This window comes from Aptenodytes patagonicus, chromosome 16, assembly GCF_965638725.1.
Source record: "Aptenodytes patagonicus chromosome 16, bAptPat1.pri.cur, whole genome shotgun sequence".
Classification (NCBI taxonomy): domain Eukaryota; kingdom Metazoa; phylum Chordata; class Aves; order Sphenisciformes; family Spheniscidae; genus Aptenodytes; species Aptenodytes patagonicus.
The window spans coordinates 3,093,352-3,116,105 of NC_134964.1; the positions used below are offsets into that span (position 1 = coordinate 3,093,352).

Below are 22,754 nucleotides of genomic sequence, written 5' to 3' on the forward strand. Positions count from 1 at the left end.
TGGCAAAATACTCCTTCCGTCCTTGTCTCTCCATGGATAAACCAATTTAGGCTGTGGCTCAGTCTTTGGGTAGAGGCTGTGAAATGACTGAAAGCTAAAAGTTGGTCTCTTTCTATCGAGGAAGGCGCATCCCTGTTGATTTAATCCTTCAGGTAAGTATGGCTTTGTGGTTTAGTCCTTTTTGCCTTTTGTTTGCTGTACTGAAAATCTGTCCCCTTTAATTTGTGACGTGTCAAGAATATAACATTAACAACATAAGCAAAAGAAATATTATGACAGCACTCGCTGTGTACTGTACTCCCATAAAGAAATACAACTGCTCGGTCAGAAGGTGGTGAATGAGTCTTGACTCTGATACATGGCCTTTGGGGAATACCAAAATATCTGTAATAAAAGTAGCTACGTAAGAGGCAGTGCACGTAACATTCGGTGGGTTTCTTGGACACTTGTGTGACAAGATGAGGATATCTTTGCCCTCCAGTTCATAAACTTGAAACTGGCTCTTTCTGTCTTTGTTTTTATTTTTTTATTTCCTATTCTGCTTCATATCTTTTCTCCTTGCTGCTTGGGAAAATTTGTGCTGCATTTATGGAAGATTTTGGGACATAGAGTGTTCTTCTTGGAATATTTTCAGTGGGAAGGCTATGAAATTGAAATATAGGAAATTTTTTTTGGAGTAAAAAGCATTGGTTTAAGTAGTTTGTTTTTTTTTTTTTAAATCAGAAGAAAGTTCTGTGTAGACCTGTAAAAGCTAGTTGATAAAGCAAATATTCCAGGTTATTATGAAACTGTAGAGAGAAAGTCAACCACGAAGAGATGTTCTAGCTAAACAAAACCAGCAAAATCCCTCATTGCATAAGCAAACAAAAAGGATTTGTCTGCTTCTTTTCTGCCTTCTAGCCTCTCTGACCAAACTGAAACTCTCTGACCATTTTTTTGGAGGCAGCTTCTCTCATTTTTCAAAACAAGAGAGCTATACATACTGCTAGGAATTTTCCCGCTTACATAAAAAAATTCCTCCATAGGTGAAATCTTACAGGAATAATTTCTGTCACACAGCTGCCGCTATACTGCCCACAATATTTTAGGGTTCAAATACGTGATTTCAGTAGCCTCAAGAATTGCCACCAAAGTGACCCATGCAGTTCATTAAATTGCCCAATACTTTTCCTAGTTATGAAAGCTCCAGGACACCTTTCCCACTTCTTCCTCCTCACATTTCGTACCCAGCCTTTGCAATGTCCAAAATCCCCACAAAACCACATGGACTTTGGCCTACCCATCCAAGTGTCTCCCCCCGCCAGGTTTTCCTGGCAGCGCTGAGACCTGCCTCCCACTGTGGGAGACTACGGCAGGGAGGTGCCGCATGGGGGGGCCTGTGGCACTGTCCTCTATCAGAGGCAATGGAACTGTTTAAAATTAAACCATCGTACTCAGCTGGGCTCATAGAGCTAAAAATTAGATCTTGATTATCTTGTCTATTTTTAGAAGCTGGAGAAGAATAAAAATGTGATTTTTTTTTTTTTTTTTACATGCTGCAATGGAGAATGTATTTGTCTGGGTGGAGGCAGGCTTTTCCAGTACTGTCACACATCTGGGCTGCGATAAGCAATTTGTAACCGAACAGGAAGAAAAAGTAGGCCAGCCTACAAGAGAGTACCTAGGAATTATTCCTGAGGGATTTGTGCTACACCATCTCCAGCAGCTGAAATAACAGCATGAAATTGCGATTAAAAATTAAGAAGAGATATGGGCTATTTGACCTTCTTTCAACCAGGGACACAGAGGCCCTGTCTAGGAATAAGGGTGCAGAGAAAGGCAGCTTCTGTTGGGCGATTGCATGCCAAGAAGAGGCTGCTGAAGTTCATCCTAAGCTTGGTGGAACAGAGAGGTGATTTCTTTCCATTCAACACTGTCCTTGCAGAGCCTTACAGGTTTCGGAGCTGTGCGTACGCTGGTAGGGCAGTGCCACCACGTACTGGGACTGCCGCCTGCTGGGCAGTGTTTAGAAGTAGAGTGAAACGGTCCTTGCTCCAAGAGCTACGGTCGAAACAGGTGAGAAATAGGAAAGAAACTGTCAATTGTTACTTTTTCTAAGTTTACAGAAATCCAGGCAAGATTAATTAGTCCCCTGAGAGGCCTTGTTAACTCAGAGTTTTGCTATTTGGCTCACCTTTTTACCCGGAGTGTTATTGTAATTACCCAGTTGACTCTAATATCAGTTGGGGAATAGGCCATGAGATAGAGTAGCCTGTTTAGGTGGATATGTACACTGGATCCCAGGTTTGGTTTGGTACTTGGCATTATGATAAGCTAATAGGAAGGTTAAGTTGGGCTAATAATGTAGCCATGGCAATGTTGATACAGAGTTGACGCAAATGCTGATGAGTGTTTTGGGCTGACAGTATGAACCTGGCAGCCTAGTCTCAAACCACCATGACTAGGAAGTGTTTGGAAAGGGAGTGCATAAAGTAGACACGGTAAGGTAAAAAAGGCATATCAAAAAGGGTGATTCCTCGGAGCTGTTGCCAGCCTGTGTAAATAGGACTATGATAACAAACAATTTGGCTTTGCAAGAGACTTTGATTTGTTCTTAGCCGTGGAGCCGGAGAGTCTGCAAGGAGACATCCCTAGTGTGAATCCTGTTCATTTGTTGCCTTTCTCCGTAAGTCTCTGGTCACTCGGCATATTGTTTGGGGCAAAGGCTTTCTCTGTATGTGTTTGTACAGCACCACGTAGAGCCAAAGCAGGATAATGACTGGAGGAGAGAAAGTTTGCAGGCTCTGCACCCTTTGATATAGTCCAAATACATAAATATGATGTAAACATATTGTAGAGCTTTGGCCAGCCATTTTTATAGAATAGTGCAATACTTAAGTAAACTTTCTTGCCCATGGTAGAAATTTATTCATAACACTGTATACAAAGCCTGACCTCATTTAAAATGGGGGGAATTTCTCAACTTACACATACTGAATATGCTACCACCTTCTTCCAGCAGCAGAGAGGACATGTTTGGCTTGTTTTGGTCACAGACAGAGCAATAGACAGAACCTCAAGTATTTTTACATATTCTCCGCAAGAAGTTTCCTACATTGGTAACTGTTCTGCATTTATTACTGGCATGTGTATGTTGAAAAAATTATTGCTGTTTGTTGCTCCAATGAGTTTTTCATTACTGTGTCCTTGAAGGCTAATGTCATTGAGGAAGATTTGTTGGGGTAACTGGGGCATGTGTCTTTCATCAGGAGATGGACCATATGGTTACAGTGCCCTAAGGCATGCTCATGGAACAGTCTAGTGCATGGAAGATGGGAACCTGTCCAGAACGGGGTGGGGTGTTGAGGAACCACTAAGAACTGTTGGTCAGATTCTTAGATGATAAAAATCAAGCTAAGAACATGAAATAAATGAGCCTATGTTCCTGCTGAGTTGTTTTTTTCCCACCTTGTAAGCTTTTAAGACTCTTAGAGTAGGAACTTTTTCCACATATATGCCTCCTTTCAACTCTTACAGCTTCACCTTTACCAGGGTCCTCCTTTGTCTTTTAGAGTTTCAGAACTTAAAAAGGCTTATCATATTTAGATCTCCAAAAGGTCTCTGTCATAAATCTCTACATTTTAGACTCGTGTATTTCTTGGGATCTTTGCTCCACTGGCTTCTTGTTACGCTCCTCGGAATATTTCATAGACCAGTTATTATTGCAGTGTGTTCAACCGAATTTTCTCTCAGTGCATTGTACAAGAGAGCTTACATCCGAGACTGAGCGGGGAACCGATGTCCTACTTTCCCTTCATCCATTCACAGTCCAGAACTGCCTCTGAGCAGAGTGTGTGCAAAACTGAGCTCTGCGCACTGAGGAGATGGGCATGCAAAGACAACTTACCTAAAATGTATATGTAGAAGGAGTGCAGTGAAGAATGAAGGAAAAAGGGAGGGGGAAATGAATTCTCAAAAATCAGAGGAAAGTAAATCTAAGGCCACAAAAAGGAAGTTAAAGTTTGGGAGATTAAAGCAAAACCAATTGGGAGAAGTCTGAACTGTAGTGAGAATAGTTTCTCTTGTTCACCTGCTACTTAATGGAGAACGGATGTTCTGCAAATGTTTATCTCGTACCTCCAGTTATCCTAAAGGATCCCATGCACCATACAACCTCTAGACCAAATCTCACAATCCTAATTGAATTAGAAGCCTTTACTGTGGTTAAATTTCCATCAGTAAACTTGGAGGAGGAATTTCAGAATTTGGTCTGACATATATGAAGCTTGTGACTAAAGTGAAAAATAAGTGTTCCTTCATCGTTTGGTTTTTTTCCCCCTTAATCTATGCATGATAACAAAATAGAAACCAATATGATCATGGGTAATTTGCATCCTTTTTGTGATCAGCTTATCAGCAACAACCTAGAAATGTTAAATTCTGAGGATTGTTCTGGAGTCTCTAGGCCTTGTCCAAATGACATCAGTCGTGCCCATAAAATAATGCAACTCTTTTCTGTGAGTGGGGGAAGAGGCCTTTCCTGTCTGTGTGTCTGTGCAGTCGTACACACATGCTCAAAGCTCTGGATCCATGCATTTTCTACGTGCATGCTATGGCTTTGCTTTTGCTTGTTTACCTCTGGGAGCACAGAGTGTGTCTCTTGAAGAAAAGATGCTGAGAACCTCGTTGGTGTTCTCCCTCCCTTCCCAGCGGGACATTTACTACATGCATATGTACTGCAAAAACCTGGGGGGTCTAGACTGGTAACCAATGTACCCTACATAGGCATGGGATTTGGGCTTTAAGAGTTTGTGAAAATCTTAGCTTAAACCAACAGTCTTTACTTTGTTAAATTCTTGGCTTTTTTAAATGAGCTTGCACAGATGTTTCCAAGGAAAGATTCATCGGTTGCTATTAACCCTGTGGAAAAGTGAGGAGGGAGACCTAAATAATGAATGAAGTCAGTATTTCACTGCGTCTCTGAGATCTGATTTTTATGGAAATTAGTAATGCACAGTATTTTGTGAGTCTAATAGATAAATATTGCCTTTCATAAATATTTGTTTGCCTCTGAACTCTTCCACACAAGCATCAACAACCATCCCCTTATGAATCACTCTTTGCAGGGTTATCTAGCTGCAGGAGCTGCCACAGGTTTCTCATCTGGGAAGCTGTCAGTTAAGTGAAAGAGTAAATCACTGGCTTTCTATTTCTGCCGTATTTTGAAACTTCACTTAAAATCTTTCTGTTTGTCTCATTGCCAAGCCAACAGTGAGATATTACAGGGGAATTATAAAAGGGAGTTTTGTGCAGTACATTCAGAGTTTTCACCTGTTGCCTAGTACAATTCCTTGCCTATAAAGAAACTCTGAGTAAGACTTCTCAGATTACTGCACGATGAGAAAACTGCTGTCAGGAGACATCCTGTGTCATGTCGTTGTACTCGAATCAAAGGGGAAAGAGTTTGTACTCAGATACCGCAGAAGATGCCCTGCCAAGAGTGACTGATATCCTGCTGGTCTACAAAGAAAAGTTTTAGCAGTGAAATGTACTGAATAACACTGACCCATGTGCTTCATGAAGCAAAATCCTAGGGCCGGGGAAAGTCATGGAGCACTTTCTCTGCACTTATTGAATTTTTTTTCCTTTGAACAAAATTGTCAGATGTTTCCTGACTTAGAGCCAGGACATTACTTGCTGTGCTGCTGAGTGGCAAGCTTTTCCTCTAGCTTGTATGTAGTCTCATTAGATCAAAAACCTTTACAGGAAAAGACAGTCTCTCTTGATTGTATTTGTATAGTGCCTGTCATGTGGGGCTTTTCTTTTGCCTCTCCCCTGGGAGGACAGGACCACTTCATTTTAGAAGGAAGAGATGGAGTGTATCAATATTTACTGTACCAAATGTTCATATTTTGTTTGACTTAGATACTTGCATTCTGTATAGACTCGCCTTTATGTGCAATGTCTTCTTTCCTATGAGGGAACTGATACTCAAGAGAGGAAGGACTCTCCTGAGTCAGCTCCCAGAAGCTCAAACTACGTTAGGACATCCTCCCTTATCTGCTCTCAGCTCATCTCTTAGCATGGCTTCCTGGGACTGGTTTGTGCAGGTCCACTTGGGGTGGCACAACATCCTTTCCCCAGCTCCTGCTTTCCAGTAGGTTGGGGTTGCCTTCGCACTCCTGCCACTTCCACAAGAGCCAGTGGGTAACAAGAACCACATGGACCACACGCATTTCTGTTTCCTGAGGTAATTCACCATCTGTAACTGCTTCTTAGATGACGTGGGGTCCCAAAGCTTCCCCCCTGCTGACAACTCACTGCCTCACAGGACCTCTTTTCTCATGGCATCTAAACACTTCCATATTGAACATGATTAATTAGAAGGGAGAGGTGAGTGTCAAGGGCAGGGATCAGTGTTTAAGAGTAGTTCAGCATTTTAATTTGACCAGATTATGAAAATAGAATGTGAAAGGTAACTGGAGGTAGTTTACTCCCTGCTGAAATGGTAGAGAAAGCCACATCACATTTAGCACAGGGAGGGGCCCTTCCATGACCTGTTCTTTACAGGACATGGGGCACTGCAGGCCCCTAGCTGGGCTCACCCTGCAGTCACGGGGTGTCTTGGTTTTGCATAGATGTTTCCAGGCTGCACTGCTAGTCTTGGTGCAGCTGCTGGGCGGGAATATTCTTCATTGGCTTCGTTTCCTTCTAATATTGTATATTCAGAAGTATCTGTGCAGCACCAGGGCCACTGACAATACTGCTGATTACTTCACATCACTATTTAATTAGGATGAAAGACAGGGGATGAGCAATTGGAGATTTTACACTTGGGAAAGAAATTGATTTATGGAACAATCAGTCTGTGGCTCCGTCAGGCTTTTCTTTAAAAAGCAAGAAAAGTATTCTTGTCACTTTTGGGTTGATCTAAATCAAGGAGCTTGTGCAAAATTATTCTTCTCAGCCTGTCATTGCAGAGACCTAACAATGGGGCAGAAATTGATCTTCTGTTAAATTCTGTGCAGTACCTTGGGGAGTGAGGCAGGGAGCCCAGGCCCTCTGCAAGCCTGGAGTTCACAATGCCTTAGTGGGACTCCATTGAAAGGCCTTGCCTGGACTGTACCTTTTCAGTCACAGAGGACTGCTCTTGCTATAGCAAGGAATTTCTGTTCTTTTGCCAGTGTAGAATTGCGTGGGAATTAAAATGGATCTTATTTTAAAGGCAACTATGGGATATACGTACGTGCTGCGCTCCCCCATTCCTTGTATAAATGTGAACATCGCCCAAAAGCAGTAGAAAATCAATGCGATGGTGCCTCAGAAAGGTCTTGATAGTGCTAATATTGTCACAACTTTGCCCACACTCATGAGCTTTATTGGACAGCTGTATGTTTCTCGTAAAGCTGGGATTTTTCCCTGCAGCATTCTGAAAAAATGTTAAGTGAATTGAAGAAGGTATCTTGCCTCCTACAACAGATCTGCACCTGCTGTTCCCTGCTCCATGTCTAGGGCCCAGCATCATCAGGTCTAGCGTCATCACACCCAGCTTTTGCCAGGCTGCCAACAGCCCATATGCAAGGGCTGGCCTCTGCTGTCTGAGATGAGATGTCTTTCAGATCTTCCTCACAGTTAAGCTGAACCATAGGTTATGTTTTTCCTGGTATGTCTGCGTTTGTCAAGGAAACTTTATGGTTATATTTACACTTTTATCCATGAAGGGACTATAATAGAAACAAAAGGCTGTTTTCTGTGACTCTCTGAGGCTGCTGCATCACGTGTTGCTCCAGAGTTCCTGTGGGAAACTATAGGTTCGGCTCAGCTATAGCTGAGTTGCCTTCTCTTCCAATTTCTGTAGCTAGAAAGGGACATATTTCTGTGACCAGGATGGAGAGATTGATAAAAATACTTGGCTAATGAACATTTGTCAGATAAGAAAAATGAATTCTAACTTCCCTGTTAATGAAAGGTGTACTCGGAGGGACTCTAATGCTAAACACAGGACTAGGAGAGAAAACAGCCGAATTAGTTTTCTTATTGCTACAAACCTCCTGTGATTTTTGGGCAGGGCAGCTGAACCATGCCCTCCACCATACCGTGTTGTCCTCCCTATCAGTAAAATAAGGATAAAACTATTAGTTCTGGCTATTTGGATGGTAAGCTGGCTGGCAGAGCACATTCCCCTGACTATATGTGCTGGCTGTGCTAAGCAGAATAGCCCTCTGCTCTTATCTGTTGACCAGCTCCAGGGAACTGTTGGTGAATAACACGCAGTGCCCCACAGCCTGAGAACAGCAGCCACGTCCCTCAGCAAACAACTCCAAAAGGGCTTGACAGTTAAATAATTGCCTCTGCTGCCTGGCTTTTAAGAAATGAAGTGAAACTTAAATGGGAGTTCTGCAAAGTTTGATAGCCCTTCCACTCCGCTGGCATCATTCATGGTGGGCGTTCAAGCTTCCAGCCTAATGGGGATTTGTGCGAAGGCATCAACTCAGAAAAAGTGTCAACAGGACCACAGGTCAGACAAGGACATATTATTATGCACCTTTGAAAACACAGCCAGGCTTCACATCTCAGCCCAGCATGCAGCAATCATTAGTCACCCTGCATAATCCTCTTGACCTATTTTTTTTTTTTCCTTTCACAGTGGTCACATTTGAAAATACTGTCTAGAGCCGGTTGGGCTCACACAAAGTTGTTAATTGGGAGCTGTCTAGCTAAGGGGTAACACAGAGGCAAAGTTCAACGCAGTGTGCTCAGCGCCCGGGCTGCAATGCTGAGTGTTCCCAGGGAGGTGATGGCCAGGAGGCCCGGGAGGCCTTGTGTCACCAGTATGCACAGGGTCTTGATTCCTGTTGCTTCCAAAGGGGCTGGTCACCTGGGTGCTTTGGTTTATCTGGAATTAAGGATTTGACAGGAACTAGCCCAGCAGAAGGGTTTGAACGTAAGAAGTGCTAGTGGTATTTACATACAGGAGGAGGAAAACACTAGTTGGAGCAATGGACCAGCCAGCGAAAGACTGCCCATACATCTCTGTCCCAGAGAGCTGGGTGAGCATGGCCTTTGTCATTAGGGGGTTTTTAAAGGGTTCGCCACCCTGGTTGCTTCCCCCTAAGGCTGATGCAAAAGATGTGCAAAGCAGCATAGTTCACAGGCTCTGTGCACTGAGGCTGTCACTCACCATCATCTTACAGTAGGCTGCTCTCAGTTATCCTGGAGGGACAAATGTAGGGTGGTCCTACACAGGTGGTGAGATGTGGAAATGATCTGCAAACTTGGTACAGAGGCTTGTTACTTCTGAGACATTTATTCTGCATACCGTATATCTGTTAAATTCCTGGAGGCGGTGGCCACAGATATGTAGATGAAGGAATTAGCATAAAAACTATCTACAATACTTATTCCATTATTAAACTATCAAAGTGCTTCATAGGCTTTAATGAATTCATGTCACAGCTTCTCTGGGAGCTAGAAAATTTTTATTCATCCCAAGTTTGAAGAAGATAAATTGAGCTGTTCAGTGGTAAGGCCCAGGTAGGTGGCAGAGTCAGATTGGTTTCCAGAAGAGCCAGGTGACTACATACCACTGAGGTCACGGAAGATGTCCATCACCGAGTGGGAACCTGTACCTGTGTCTCAGCCGGTGCCCTGTTTGCTGGCCCAGCTTTTATATCTGAGCATATATAACATTCAGCGGTACTTTTGTGTGTGTAGGTGGAATTGGATACTAAATTTCACAAGCTAATAATTTTCTAGAATGCTTTTCCTTGTTCCTCTGTCTGCAGAGCCCGCCCAAATGAAAGGCAGAGTGCAAAGCAGGGCTCCCTTGCCTCAACCAGGGAAAAGATCAAAGCTCTGGTTGTGATGCCTTTCTTGCTTACCTACACTAGTTTATGAAGCTACTAGCCTAGCAAGATTAGTAGGTGTCAAATCTACTTTATGAAAACAATCAAGGGTGGCATTGTAAGTTTGCTGCACCCTTGTACAAACAGGCATGTTCTAACTAATTAGGTCAGGCTGTATTCTGCTAGAAGGAGCTAGTGTTGGAAACCTTGCCTCTCCCTGTCATACCGGCCTTCCTGCCTTTTCCTGGTGTCTCAGGGGCCAGAGGTGTATGTGCTGTTACCCTCCAATCCCTGCACGTATCTATAAAAATTTGCAAGGCTTGATTTCGAACTGATGGTCATGAAGTGTGGTGCCTACGCTGCCATACACAGGTGGCCAGAAATTGCTTCTCTCCCACTGTAAGGTTGCATGCTTGTTGTGAGGAGTGGTGCATTCAGTGTACTTGAGAGATGGTGCAGGTAGGATCTTACTTGGTTCTTGCTTTTTGTGAAGCTGTTTCCTTGTCTATTTTTGACCTGCTGTGACGGGACTGGGCTACGTCAGTCTGCCCTGCGTATTTCTAGTTTCATTAAATCCCTGGGTACTGAGTGCTACTGTCTGTGCTCTTTTGCTGTTCATTTCTGGAGGGATTTAGGGCAGAAGTGCTTTATGCTGCCATCATCATCTTGTAAGGAGCAAGGAAGAAATGCAGTGTATTCCCTAGATGCCAGGATAATCGTATCTTGACAGCATACTAATTAATCATCTCGTAATCAGGTAATTATTTCCCGTGTAGCTGTCTAATTACCATTTAGTAGCCCAGACTTGAGCCTGCAAATAACTAATATTTTCAAGCGAGGGTTTCAACGAGAAGAACACAATGGGCCATGACTCCTGGTGTAACTCCTCTGTCTTCCTTGAATTACTCCTGGGATTAATTTGGTCCGCCAGTTCTTTTAGTCTATTGAACCATACAGCAGCCCTAATTATTGCCATATTGGCAACAAGAAAAGTACGACCAACTCCATTGCTCAGTGTAATGGACTTAGCTGCTATACTACAGCTGTTAATGTGCTCAGAAGTACATCCATATGTTGGCTCCCTATGAGCTCTTACTAACCTAGCAGATTATAAGCTAACGAGTTTGAGCCATACTTTTGGGATCAATATACAAGATGTTCTTAAAAGGTGAGGTGGTATTTTAGAGCGTGCTGAATGTCTCCATGGTAGCGGAGAGATTTACTTGTAAGCCAGGGAGGACCACAAAGACAAAAATTACAATCTACAGTCAAAGCTTACTTAACATTCATACCATGAGAGTGTTTTCACCTCTACCTCCAGCTGATTCAATTCTGGTTTAGTTAGGTTTCCCAATGTTTGTGATGTGTCTTGAGTTGTGTGTGTGTGCATGCACACGTGAGTCCCACTTCCATCCATCAAAAAATTTAGACTCATTCAAAAATTTTAACCACATTTGGAAGAGAGGCACAAACCTCAACAATATTAAACTCATGTTTCATAAAAATAGGCTTTTGTATGGGTATAGTTAAAGCAAGAAAGGCCTTCATTCATGTGACTTTACCGTTGTAAAAATGATTTAATACATCGACACTATTCCCATATGTGAAAGAAATCAATGTAGGCTGATAGGAAGCACTTTCCCACTTGCGGAGCTGCCTCTTGGGCGGCTAACATTATTTAGGTGCATGTGTTTTGGGTTGTTGTTAGCTATGTCCCACAATATCTGTGTCAAAGTTATAAAACTAATCCTTAAGACATCAGAGTCCAGCTCAAACAGCATACGTGCACCTACCACGATGCTGGCCATGGACACACCGATGAGTTAATATCTCACATTTTTTTAAAGCTGTGTGACCCTAACAAAGAGGTAACTTCATGTCTTGGTGCCAGATTTACCCCAGACAAATTACAGCAATTTTCTCATGCTTTTTAGTGCTCAGTTGTACCCAGCTGCCTCTGTACATATTTGCTGCATGATTACGCCTTCAGTTTTGCATCTCTATTCATGTGTCCAGATCATCAGATCTTTGCCCAACACAGCCTCGGGATGGCCTTGCAAACACTGAGGAACTGGAGTGTGTTTGATTTTCCTTGGCTTGTTTTCTTTCCATTATCTATCTTCATGGTGATAAAGACTGCTGCTGTTGACCTCAGAAGTGCTCTGATGAGCTTTGCTGTGTGGAGGACACAAAAGGAGGAACGATATGCAAGCTCTGCTCTCAATAGCTGGCCTCGTGGAGCTTCTCCCCAGAGAAGCCAAGAGGAGGGAAATGGAGACCACATAAATAGCAGGGACTCTCCAAGAACATGTGCTGAAATAAAAGCAGCTAAAAATAGTCTGTAAGGCTAAATGTGAATCATCTGGAGAGTAACTAGCAAAAGTTTCTGCATGAAAATCCTGAAAGGAGGAAGCCATGTTTTCAGAAGCAATCATGCAAGCTGGAAGCAAATAAAGTCTTCCTGTGAAAAACTGCTACCTCCAACGTGTGCTTTTGGGGAGACTTCATATCCTTCCCCATGTCTGCCTTCTCCAGTTATGCTGGGGCTCAATCTCATTCTTACTGGTGCAGTTTTCAGTTACGTCTCCCTCAGGATGGGATTTTTTTCCAGATTCTGATCATGTTTCAAGAACTGGAGCTCCAGCGAGTGGAATCAGGCTTTGTGAGAACAGCCAGTGCACGTAATTTCTCTCTTCCTCCACAGTCAGGCAGTTCCCAGGTCCCAGAAACATGGCAAGGTGGTAAAGCTTTTTAAAAAATAGTGGTTTTCCTTTGCACCCCTTCTCCCAGTGCAAATGCTTATCCCCTCCTGTCTTCCTTCTGCCATTCATTTGTCCCTTTTTGCCAGCTATAATCTGCTGCTGTGGGTTACCAGAGCTATTTCCGATGCAACATGTTTAATCCGAAATTGAAAAGTCTTTGTGAGCTGAGACCTCAGTGTCATGTGGTGAATATCCTAGATGCAGAAAGGGATCAAGGTGGCTTCTTAGTTACCAGTAGTTAATGCAATCTATTGTGGTTTATTTAATTGCCATTTATACGTGTCTTTGTATCTCCTACTAGGAAGAAGTGCGATCTGGAAATAAGATAGCTTATAAATAGCTGTAGTTTTGCTGTAGCACCAGGAGAAACTTCAGCTATAGTGCAGCTATAGTGCGTTCTGACAGGCATTGAGGAGGCAGATTGAAGCCTTTCTGCTATACAATGCTGGGCTACAAAAGCAGCATTACTGCAAGCAGCCCTTGCTAGGCGGGAGTAGCTGATCGCAGATGCATCCTGTAGCGTTCGGGGCAGTGTTGGCTTTCCAGAGCAGCGCGCATCATGCACAGCCAACCTGAGAAGTAACAGGAGGTGAGGTGGTCCCCCGGCCGCACTGCTGTGCCAGGAGCAGGTACTGACCTGTCGCACGGCTGCGGGAGGAAGCCTGGGCCTTCAGACACTCCTGCCACCAGCCCCTCACCTCTGCAGTCCAGCTTGGTTTGATTTTTCTCTGGGTATCTTTCAACTTGTCTTTCTTGTGATGGCATTTCTAGCTGAGACACTGGATAGAGTGCCATGTCCAATGGTAAAGCTGTTTTCTGTCAAAGTTGAAATGTCCATAAAATACTGACTTTGAGAACATTTTGGCTCAGGAGAAAGGAAGTTATGTTTAAATTTCAGAGCATCTCATTTTGACATCTTTCAGAGTGGAGAGTTTCAATTTCATTTTGACTTTTTTTAACAAATTTGTTTAATCGCATGAACATTTAAGAAACATTTTAAGGAACTGATTGACTCCAGTTTTAAAAAAAATTCTTTTAGTGAGAACTTTCACATTTTCTTTTAATTCTTTTTGAGAGTATCAGAATTTCTCTTTCAGAATTCCTATTTTCAGCCTGAGGCTGGTGGAAGACAGGGCAGATATCCAGTAAAGCAATCTAGGAATATAACAGGAACTATATTTCATCAGAAATTGTTCTTTTCCATTCAGAAGAAGAAAGGCTAATGCATGGTGCTTTTCTACTCGCTGTTAACAATGCATTTAGTTTTTCCTGACGTGTTTAGAAGAATGTGACAAGAGCCCCAAGACATCTTCTAACAAAGAAATGTATCACTTGGCGTTTTTACAGCGAACTAAGGCTTTTCTGGGTTACACATGTCAAAGCTAAGTAGTGGGTGTAACTTCCATTACCCACCAGAGAGGAAACAGAAGGAAACAGTCTGATAAAATCGTAGTGTTTTATTAGGCAAATTTTCCCATGTAAGGCTAAAAGATTGCTGCCTGCTGAATTTATTCCAGACATCAGGCCTGCTTTTTAAAAAGCTTAAAGTGTGAACAGATAAGAAGTTAATTTACCTTCTCAGATTTAGACCTTCTGAAAGATTAATGGAAATTGTGAGTGAGAGAGATACATTTTTAATCATGCTCAGCTTATTTAATTGTAATCTTTGTCTGTCTCTGCTATGCAGTGTGGAGCCCTTCCCTCTCGGTTTGCGCTGCACACCCCAGGCACATCGTAACTCTATGGGAAAACTGGCTTCATCCCCTGCCCTGTAGCCCCCAGCTCTTGGGAGAAGGACCCTGAGCTGCGGTGAGCTCCATCACTGCTCCTGGTCTGGGCTGTGGGGATGCTCCGATGCCGGCCTTGCTGCAGAACCGAGCAGACCCATCCCCTGGCTCAGCCTGAAACTGCAGTCCCGCAGTGGGGCTTTCGAATAAGGAGTAAAATTTCTTTACGTTGGGATATCTCCAGGCAAGCTCCAAATGGAGAGCCACTGAATTAAGCTCCTATACAGGCTTACTATATTCCTAAATTTTATGGAGAGGGGGCTACATCAGGCCCAGCCATGCAGTGATTTGACCTAGAAGCTGAGCCTCGGCTGCTTGAGAGTGATGTGCCTTCAGCATCTGTGTGTAAAGAACATGAACTGTCTCAGGTGTCCCACTCCCTGGGGTGTCCCTAACTAGTGTTATTAACAGATGATCATCTTTTTTGCAGAACTATTCACACTTAATCTCTTTTGGGCTGAATGATGAAGCTGGTTGAAGGCTGCACACCCCAGGGCTCAATGCAAATGCAGTGCCAGGAGCAGGCAGAGGAGCAGTTTATTCTTTTCCTTCCAAAATTTGTCTCTCAGAGTACAAAGAAGTGTGAAAACCCATATGCAAAACCAGAGTTATCTTCCCTCAGTACTTCCTTGACCTTATTGCCTCCTCTTGCTTCCCACCCTCCTTTACAACCTTGTAAAGGAACCTCAGGAACTGAGGCCCTACTGGAAAGATATATTTAACTGGTTTACTTTAGCCGTACTACACATGGTCTTGTACAAGGAATTCATTTTAAGTTACTCACACACACATAATGGTAACTGTAGGAGGAAAGAAGAGGATTAAAGTATATCTTCCCGGAAAACTCTAATCTTTTAAATGTTTCACCCTTCACACTTTGAGCAACCCTCATCAGCAAAATTAAGGGTCCATAAATTTCCGTTGTTGCAGAAATCTGAATGTTAGAAGTTCATCTAGTTTATGATTAACTAATAGAAAAAGGGCAGGAAATGTTTTTGTTATACCATTAAAGATTGAAAGATATTGAAAAATGTTGCCTATCCTAACTCAAGAAGTCGTTACCAGAACTGTTTGTGATCCATAGAAAAAAAGACCCAACAAAATACAAAAATAATCTGTCAGATCAGTCATACTGATAATTTTGAAATGCTTTGATCTGACTTCCATAATGTAAGCATTTTTAGTGTAATCCACTTACCTGTAGAAACAAAGATTAATGTTGAACGAGGAAGCTGGAGTGCATTCAGGACGAGCTGTAACATAGGAGCAAAGGAAAACGGGATTTTTAAATGCCTATTCATCTCGTCTGGTTTTGCACAGGCTTCCATGAGCTCTGTGAATCTTTTTCATCTTAACACCACTAAGATACGGAATATCCATTAACACAATTAACATGGTATGAAAGGGACAACAAATTCAAAAGGGTAGGAGCCCAAAATGACACCTATTGTACTGGTTTGAGAGGTAGCAGAGAGGTGGTGTTTTTTCAGATAGGCAGTTTGGCTTCTGCTGCACTTCAGACTTGTTTTCCCTTCATCTGGCTACTTCTTGCTCTCTGCAGCTTCATACATCTTATATTTTGGACTGTGAGATCTTTGGGATAGACCTTGTGAATTTATACTGGCATCATGAGACCTGACTGTCTAGGATCTGTTGCCATAATGCAAAAGTTTATTCACATGTGTTACTGCAGCAGCTGATTTCCCTGTGTTTCCAGATGTCAAGAATCTTGCAACTGCAGGTCATAAAATTTTGGCATAGCAGACTCTTATAGTTGTTCAGAAATAACTGATTCCACTGCAGACTTCAGCATCAAACCTGAAGGCAGACTTCAATCCTGCCATCATTTCTGTGATCTCTGAGCAGCTCAAAGCAGGAGGGTGAGACGGAAAATTTATTTGTTTCAAAAGTAAGACTAATATAGAGAGCTTGTTACAATTCCAGATGGAAAATGTTTTGTTAATAAGCAATATTTCAAACTGGTGAAAGCACTGCATGGAAATTTAGCTTTACCTGAATCAAAGAAAATGATGCTGTTCACAGCTCTGCGTGATACCCATGGGCGTGCTGGAAGCTCCTGTTGAAAGGAGCATTTGATTAGGAATGCCTTAGCCAGGGCGAGATCTGGGGGCTTTGGAGTCTCTCCCGGGTGTCTTGGCAACCATACAGAGTTGAGAGCCCTCATCAGCACAGACACAGAGTGTGTCCCAGGTCTGGCTTCACATCCCACTTGTGCGAAGGCAAGAGAGAAAACTTAGCTGCTACCAAGGCAGGCTTAGAGACCCTGAAATTCCCTATAGAGACTTCCACAGCCATTCTCAGTAAGTATAACTTTAAATTAAGGAATGATAAATTTTCTTCCCCCAAAAGCCATCTTTTGTTAAGTGTGCTGTAGATCAGGGATGTAAATCAGGCTAAAAGCCACAGTTAAAATATACAGGTCTGCTTTCAATTAGTGTGAAACTGCTCTAACTAGCCATTAACTGAATGGTATGAGATTGAAGGAGATGAGTCCTAGAAAACCTTACAGATTGGGAAAGCAGAGCCTGACCCTTCCCCCTTCGTCAGCTTTTTCTTTTCAGAAGCGAGCTAGTTGCATTGTGTGCGCAGTGCTACCTACAGCAAAGTTGTCTGTGAGAGGGGAGCCGGGACAGCCTCCCCGGAGTCCTGCATGCCTTTTGTGGGCTCTGCAGATCTCTTCCTGCACTGCTGATGCAACAGGGTAGCCTGGCGGTGCGGCAGGCAGCGAGCCGTTTCCGCTCCTTATGCGCTAAAGACAGATATTGTGATAGAGCAGTGTCGTTTTGAAGATGAGAACTTCAGCTAGGCTGGACTGTATTTTCTAAGATGTCTGTTTTCTTATGCAGAACTAGAATGTGCAGTGAGCTCTTGTTCCCCTTGAGTTTTTCCGCTTTCTGAATTGTTTGTGTTTGCTTTTAATGGAGTAAAAAGTGATTGTGGAAATACAGACCCTGCAGAGGTATCCCAAACCAGAGGAGAGGGCACGGTTGTGGTTGTATGTCTGGTTTAGGATAGGGGTGTCTGAATTCATCTCTAGCCTCTGTCACAGCCTTTCAGTATGACCTCAGGGAAAGAGCTAATATCCGTGTGTGCCGTAGCTGCCACTGTTAAAGAGGGGCCCCACACAGCCTTCTCTCCCTGGCATGTGTCATGCCTGCGTGGGTTGGACGTGGGGTGGGTGGGCATGACTGGCTGGTTCGGTGCTCATAGCAACCTCTTCCCATGCCTTTGATGCAAACAGCAATCACTGCAGGTATGTCTGCGCTCCTGGTTTAAACGTTTCAGGGCAGAGACGTGCACAGACAGTGGCGCATCCTCTGAAGAAGTGTATTCGTATGAAGTACATGTTAGCGTAGAGCCGAGGAACTCGCAGGCACAGCGGAGGGCTGGGCTGGCTGCGATCCCTGCAGGGGCTAGCTGTGGTCCTCTAAGGAAAGGCCAGGGCATTGGCATGGCTCCCTCATCTGCAGTTCTTTCACAGCTCACTTGCCTAAAACTATATCCTCAGGAAGACAGGTTGCAGCAATGCGGACAGCCTGTGCCGCTTCTGTGCGGGGCCATGACTCATGCAGCTGCCTGCAAGATGAGTGTATCTGCTTGTCATTCAGCGAGGGGCAGGGACCGCTCTGTGCCACCCATACTGATATGGCAGCACTTCTCAGCAGCTCCTTTTGTGGGGATGAAGGAGATTAGTCACAGAGTACAGTGAGTGAAGAATTCAGACCTGCTCCTTGGGGAATAGTGAATGCTGCAGTGGGAGGAAGAGAAGTCAGGACTCAATTTATCGATGCTCTTTGATCGGGCAGTCGTACAAATGCTTTTTGTGGGGACGACTGTGAGTTTAAAGAAACTTAGTTCAAAGGCTTCACACGTCTGTGGTAACAGCTGATGGTCGGGCCAGATCCTTGTAGCTTCGGTTCCTTGTTTGAATGAATGTGTAGTTCAAGTAGGGACTGTCGTACTTGAATGTTGGCCAGATGAGACTGCTGCACCTCATCATCTCTCCTGCTGTCCAGAACTGCTCACAGCAGGGTGTCCGCGGGAAGCCAGCTGTGGCTCAGTCCGTAACCTCTGTGACAAGGATTTGGCTGGCCCAGCTCTTCTCCACTTCCAGTATCATTTAGGAGATACCACACCAGAATCTTGCCACTTAAATCAGCAGAGCTCACTGAAGTCAGCACTGGGACAGTGCATCCCAGCTAAGGGTCTGGCCTGTCATTGCTTAAGCAAGAATATAACAGCTGTGGCAAGCAAGAGGTGTGCCCCTTTGCTCCCTTGTGCAGAAGGTGGTTCAGATGGCATGTGAGGAACTCCTTGTGTGTAGTGTGTTATTGATTAGATGGTTTGGGCTTTCCAGGGCCTCCTGCCTTGGAGAGACACTGTCTGTACACTCCATGGCAGTATCCATGTGGATATTCCTGATTACTCCCTTGCAGCTGCTTGTGATGACCTCAAGAGTATAGTATTGCTTAGTTTTGAGTTGCTGGGCCTGTTCCCACAGAGACCTCCAGAGAACTGCTACGTGTCACCCAAGTAACCTGTGCACATGAACCATGCTCTTCCTGGCTCAGAGGTGCCAGTTGCCTCTGAACTGTGCTTGTGCCATGACTGATGAGGAATCATTCTGGGAAAGATGCAGAATAGATCAGATCCTTATCATGTCTTGGCCCAATTCACTGTAATACTTTTTTCCTCCAAGGCTGCTTAGGGACTCCTAACCCATTTTTTCCCTTAGAGAAAAATGTGATATTTTAGTAACAGAAACCAGTGTGGATATTACTTGTTCATTCCAGATCCCCACAAAATGTGATGTTTCCTGTCCATTTCACTCATTCGTCTCAGTGTGTAAAACGTGCTCCACGAGGAGACTGTCCACAAGCACGGAGCAAGTGCCCTTTCATCTGCACCTCCCTCACCTCTCACAGAGCGTGCTCATGCGTGTTAAATAAAGCGTCAGCCTTGGTCAGCTCTAGCTTGGACTGGTCTGCTAAGTATTTAGGCCTCTCTGTCTCTCCCCCCTTTATCTTCCCCCTCCTTTCTTTCTGTTCCTTCCTCTATTCTCCAGTAACAGTGCCACCTAATTAGGTCATGGCTTGTTTCAAACTCAAAACCTTTCAGGAGGTTTTCTAGTAGCTGCGGGTTTTGTTACTCAAAGCCACTTGTTCTGCTTGCCCAGCTTTCCTGCTTTGTGCCTCTCTTAACTGCTCCTAACACTGAAATATTTCTTATTCACATGGCTGCGGCAGTAAAAGACATGTTTGCTCCATAACAAGCTGCTACTGACTCCTCAGGGAGCTCCCAAAGAAACATTTTACTCTGAGATAAATCTGCTTTTCTGCATTCCCTACTGTTTTATTAATAGGAATATTTTCATGAGGAGAAGATTCTCACATGAAGCCTTCTGCAGCTTCAGCTGCTGCTCCTCCCTGGAGCCGAAGCACTGTGTCTTGCTTGCACAAGCCATTGGGAACCACATCTGGGTAACGACACCCACATTGCTGCTTTCAGGGCGAGACCAGCCGCATGAGGGGTCAGCGGCGCATGTCGAGACCTGGAAATACGGCCTTTAGATCATATGAAACAGAACTAATCCAATGTCTGGTTGGCCCCAAATTTTACTGTATCCAGACTCAAAGGTCTCATTTAGCTACCATGAGGTGTTATTTTTCCCTACAAACAAGTTTAGTTAAGCCATAAGGAGTAATTCCAAAGGAGGTGCTGGTCAGTATAAGCAAGAATGGCAGAATTGGATTTTTTGTATCTGTAACTAAAATCTAGGAAATGCCAGATACATCCAATTCAGTCTGCAGCCCGAAGTCTGTGACAGGATGGGCTGGGACTAGATACAGACCTTGCAGTGGGTATTTGTAGGAGATTCCTACCTGCTTCCCTCAGAACGAAATACTAATTGTCTCCTGTTCTCTAATCCTAGCTTTGAAACGTACAGTTTAATACATGGTCCCAAATTATGGTTGTGAATTATGGTACCTCTGAATATTCTTAATAGCTGTATAAATATCCAGACCTTTTAAAAAATCAGATGAAAGAAGGGCTGATAATTCAGAATGATTAAAAAGATTTCAACTTTTCTTCAGAGTTAATTGAGAGCAAAGACTGTTGCCCTCACTCACTGCACAAATTTCAATTAGGCTGACGGCAGAGCTGGACACAGTGGCTGAATCTGGCCTGTAACAAATTGTTAAGGGAAATCTTTCCTGTTTCAATCATTGAACCTTATTAAATCAATTTCATACAATGTTTTAGTCATTGCCTTTCATTCATGCCCAACTAAAGCTGCTTTTTCATAGCAAGCAGTGGCAACGGAGTTTGCATACTGGAAATAACAAGACTGGCTTTGCCTGGTCATGTGCTGCATAAGAGACTGTCCAGAAATTTTCATCCTGGCGTCTGCTGTATTAAAGAGAGGCAGGAGGTGCTTCCAGTTTCTTCACCAAGCAAGGTACCAGTGCATCCAGGTGAGATGGTGGTATCTAAGTTCTTAGCCTTAGTAAATGTTTCACCTGGGATGTTTTGTAACACTTTTCAAAGTGAAGAACACATATGGCTATAGAGGGACCACCTTGGCTGGTTTTTTTCCTGCGACATTTTTCTACATTGCTTGCTAAATGTGGCTTAGCAAAAGAATGGAAAGATGCTGGAAGATGGGAAATGAATGAGGGAGACAAGAAAGCTATGTGTAAAGGGGATAAGAATCAGGGGGCAGCTTTTCAGTGCAGTTAGGATGTCTCAGATCTGAGTACCACTCTTATTTCAAGAAATCTTGCAATGTAGGTTATTCAGTAAACTTCCTGGACTAGTAGATAACGTCTCTTTTGTGGTGTGTTTTTGCTCAAATTTGTATCCGAGGTTTGTTGTGCCACCTCTGATTTTTTAGAGATTCACTTCTCATTCCTTAATCACCTCAAGGACTTAAACCCAGTGGGAATTTGGAGGAAGTCAAGAGTTTTGAGCTCAGCCTCTTCTGCTGTCTGGGGTTGAAATGGGTCAGCCTGCAGGACCTCATTGAGATACCCTTTTCAAGCAGGATGTCCTGTCAGGTTTACGTGGAAATAACAACCATCCTCATTTTTTTTTTCTTTTATTCCTTCATCTCCCTGCTGCCAGTAGCACATCAGAAATCAGGGATCCAGGCTGACCTGGAAGAAAAGGCATGCTGCCAGGGAAGTAGATCTCAGGTCTTTATAGAAGAAGTGTGACATTACCAGCTGATTAAACAGGTCTGACAGAGCCTAAAGCATAAAGCACTGAGCCTGAAGTTGTAATCCAATAACTGTCTTGTTGAGGAGCCTGCATAGCCATGGGGGGAGTTTCCAGGTGATGGCAGTGTCTGCAGCCTCAAAGGAGAGTCCCCTGGGTCTTGTGTATTCCTCTGGGTTTCAGGTGGAGAAACTCAGTTGTTGCTGTTCCACTTAAATTGCACTTTCCAGAAAGGACTGAGGGGAGAATGGATCATGCAGCTCAGAGCATGCTGAGGTTATTAAAAAGGGTGACAAGACTGACTGGGGTGCCCTTAGCTCCAGCTACACAGGCATCCTAACAAGCCCAGCAAACTGCAGCCGGGTAGTGAATTGATGTTCACATTGACACAGGGCTGTGGAACCAGGTGCCAAGAGGGGCCCTGTGCTACGGCACCCATAGAGGCTGCGTCTCTTCTCACCTGTAGTCTCTGTCTCCCGGGTCCCTGTGCCAATAGTCGCTGGTGCTGCTGCGTGGGCATGGTCTCCTGGAGGGGCTGTGCCACATCTGTGTGAATGCCTTGAATATCTTAGGGCTTTAGAGTGGTGTTAAATGTTTGCATTCAGTCAGCTGAAGCCAATCTTCAGTTATGCTGGACATCAGATAGGAGTGACTGATGACGCTGACCTATCCTTGGGCTGTCGGTGCTGTCTCTGCCTGCCTGGGGCTCAGCTACCAGGAAGGGAACAGAGAGCAGACACCCCACATCAGGGATAATTGACAGCAGGGCCCCTATATGGACACTGCAATTATTTCCTTCATTTTCCTTTTGTCTAATTGCAAGATGTGTGATTGCCGTAGGGGGGACCACCTACTGTTATACTGCAATTTGAGAAAGCCTTTGAACTCGTTTCTCTTGAGCTTTGGTCACCCAAATGTAAAATAGAAGCAATTAAAACATGGGAGAAGTGGTCTGGAAGACAGACATGTAAGGCTGGTCTGAGCGTCCTCAGAGCCAGCTCTGCAAAGAGGGTGGAAGAGAGGGAGGACAGATTTATCTCTGGAGTGAAGGGCACTTTTCCCCTGAGACACACGAGACTTACACCAGACTTGCAGTTTACATGTTGTTTCCAGGCAGAGCAGTTGTGTCTGCAGGACAGGTA

General features: G+C 43.9%; 1 protein-coding gene across 4 annotated transcripts in view; it reads left to right on the forward strand.

Moving 5' to 3' along the window:
* The window catches only part of RAB11FIP4 (RAB11 family interacting protein 4), a 128,156-nt gene that overhangs the window by 63,400 nt on the left and 42,002 nt on the right, over positions 1–22,754 (forward strand). Inside the window, exon 1 of one of the 4 annotated variants that reach the window (XM_076353996.1) lies at positions 97–152. The exons of the other annotated variants lie outside the window; for them this stretch is intronic. The gene's annotated coding sequence lies outside the window, so the exon portion shown is untranslated. Of the gene's footprint in view, positions 1–96; positions 153–22,754 lie in introns of those variants that run through there. 4 annotated transcript variants of the gene reach the window in all.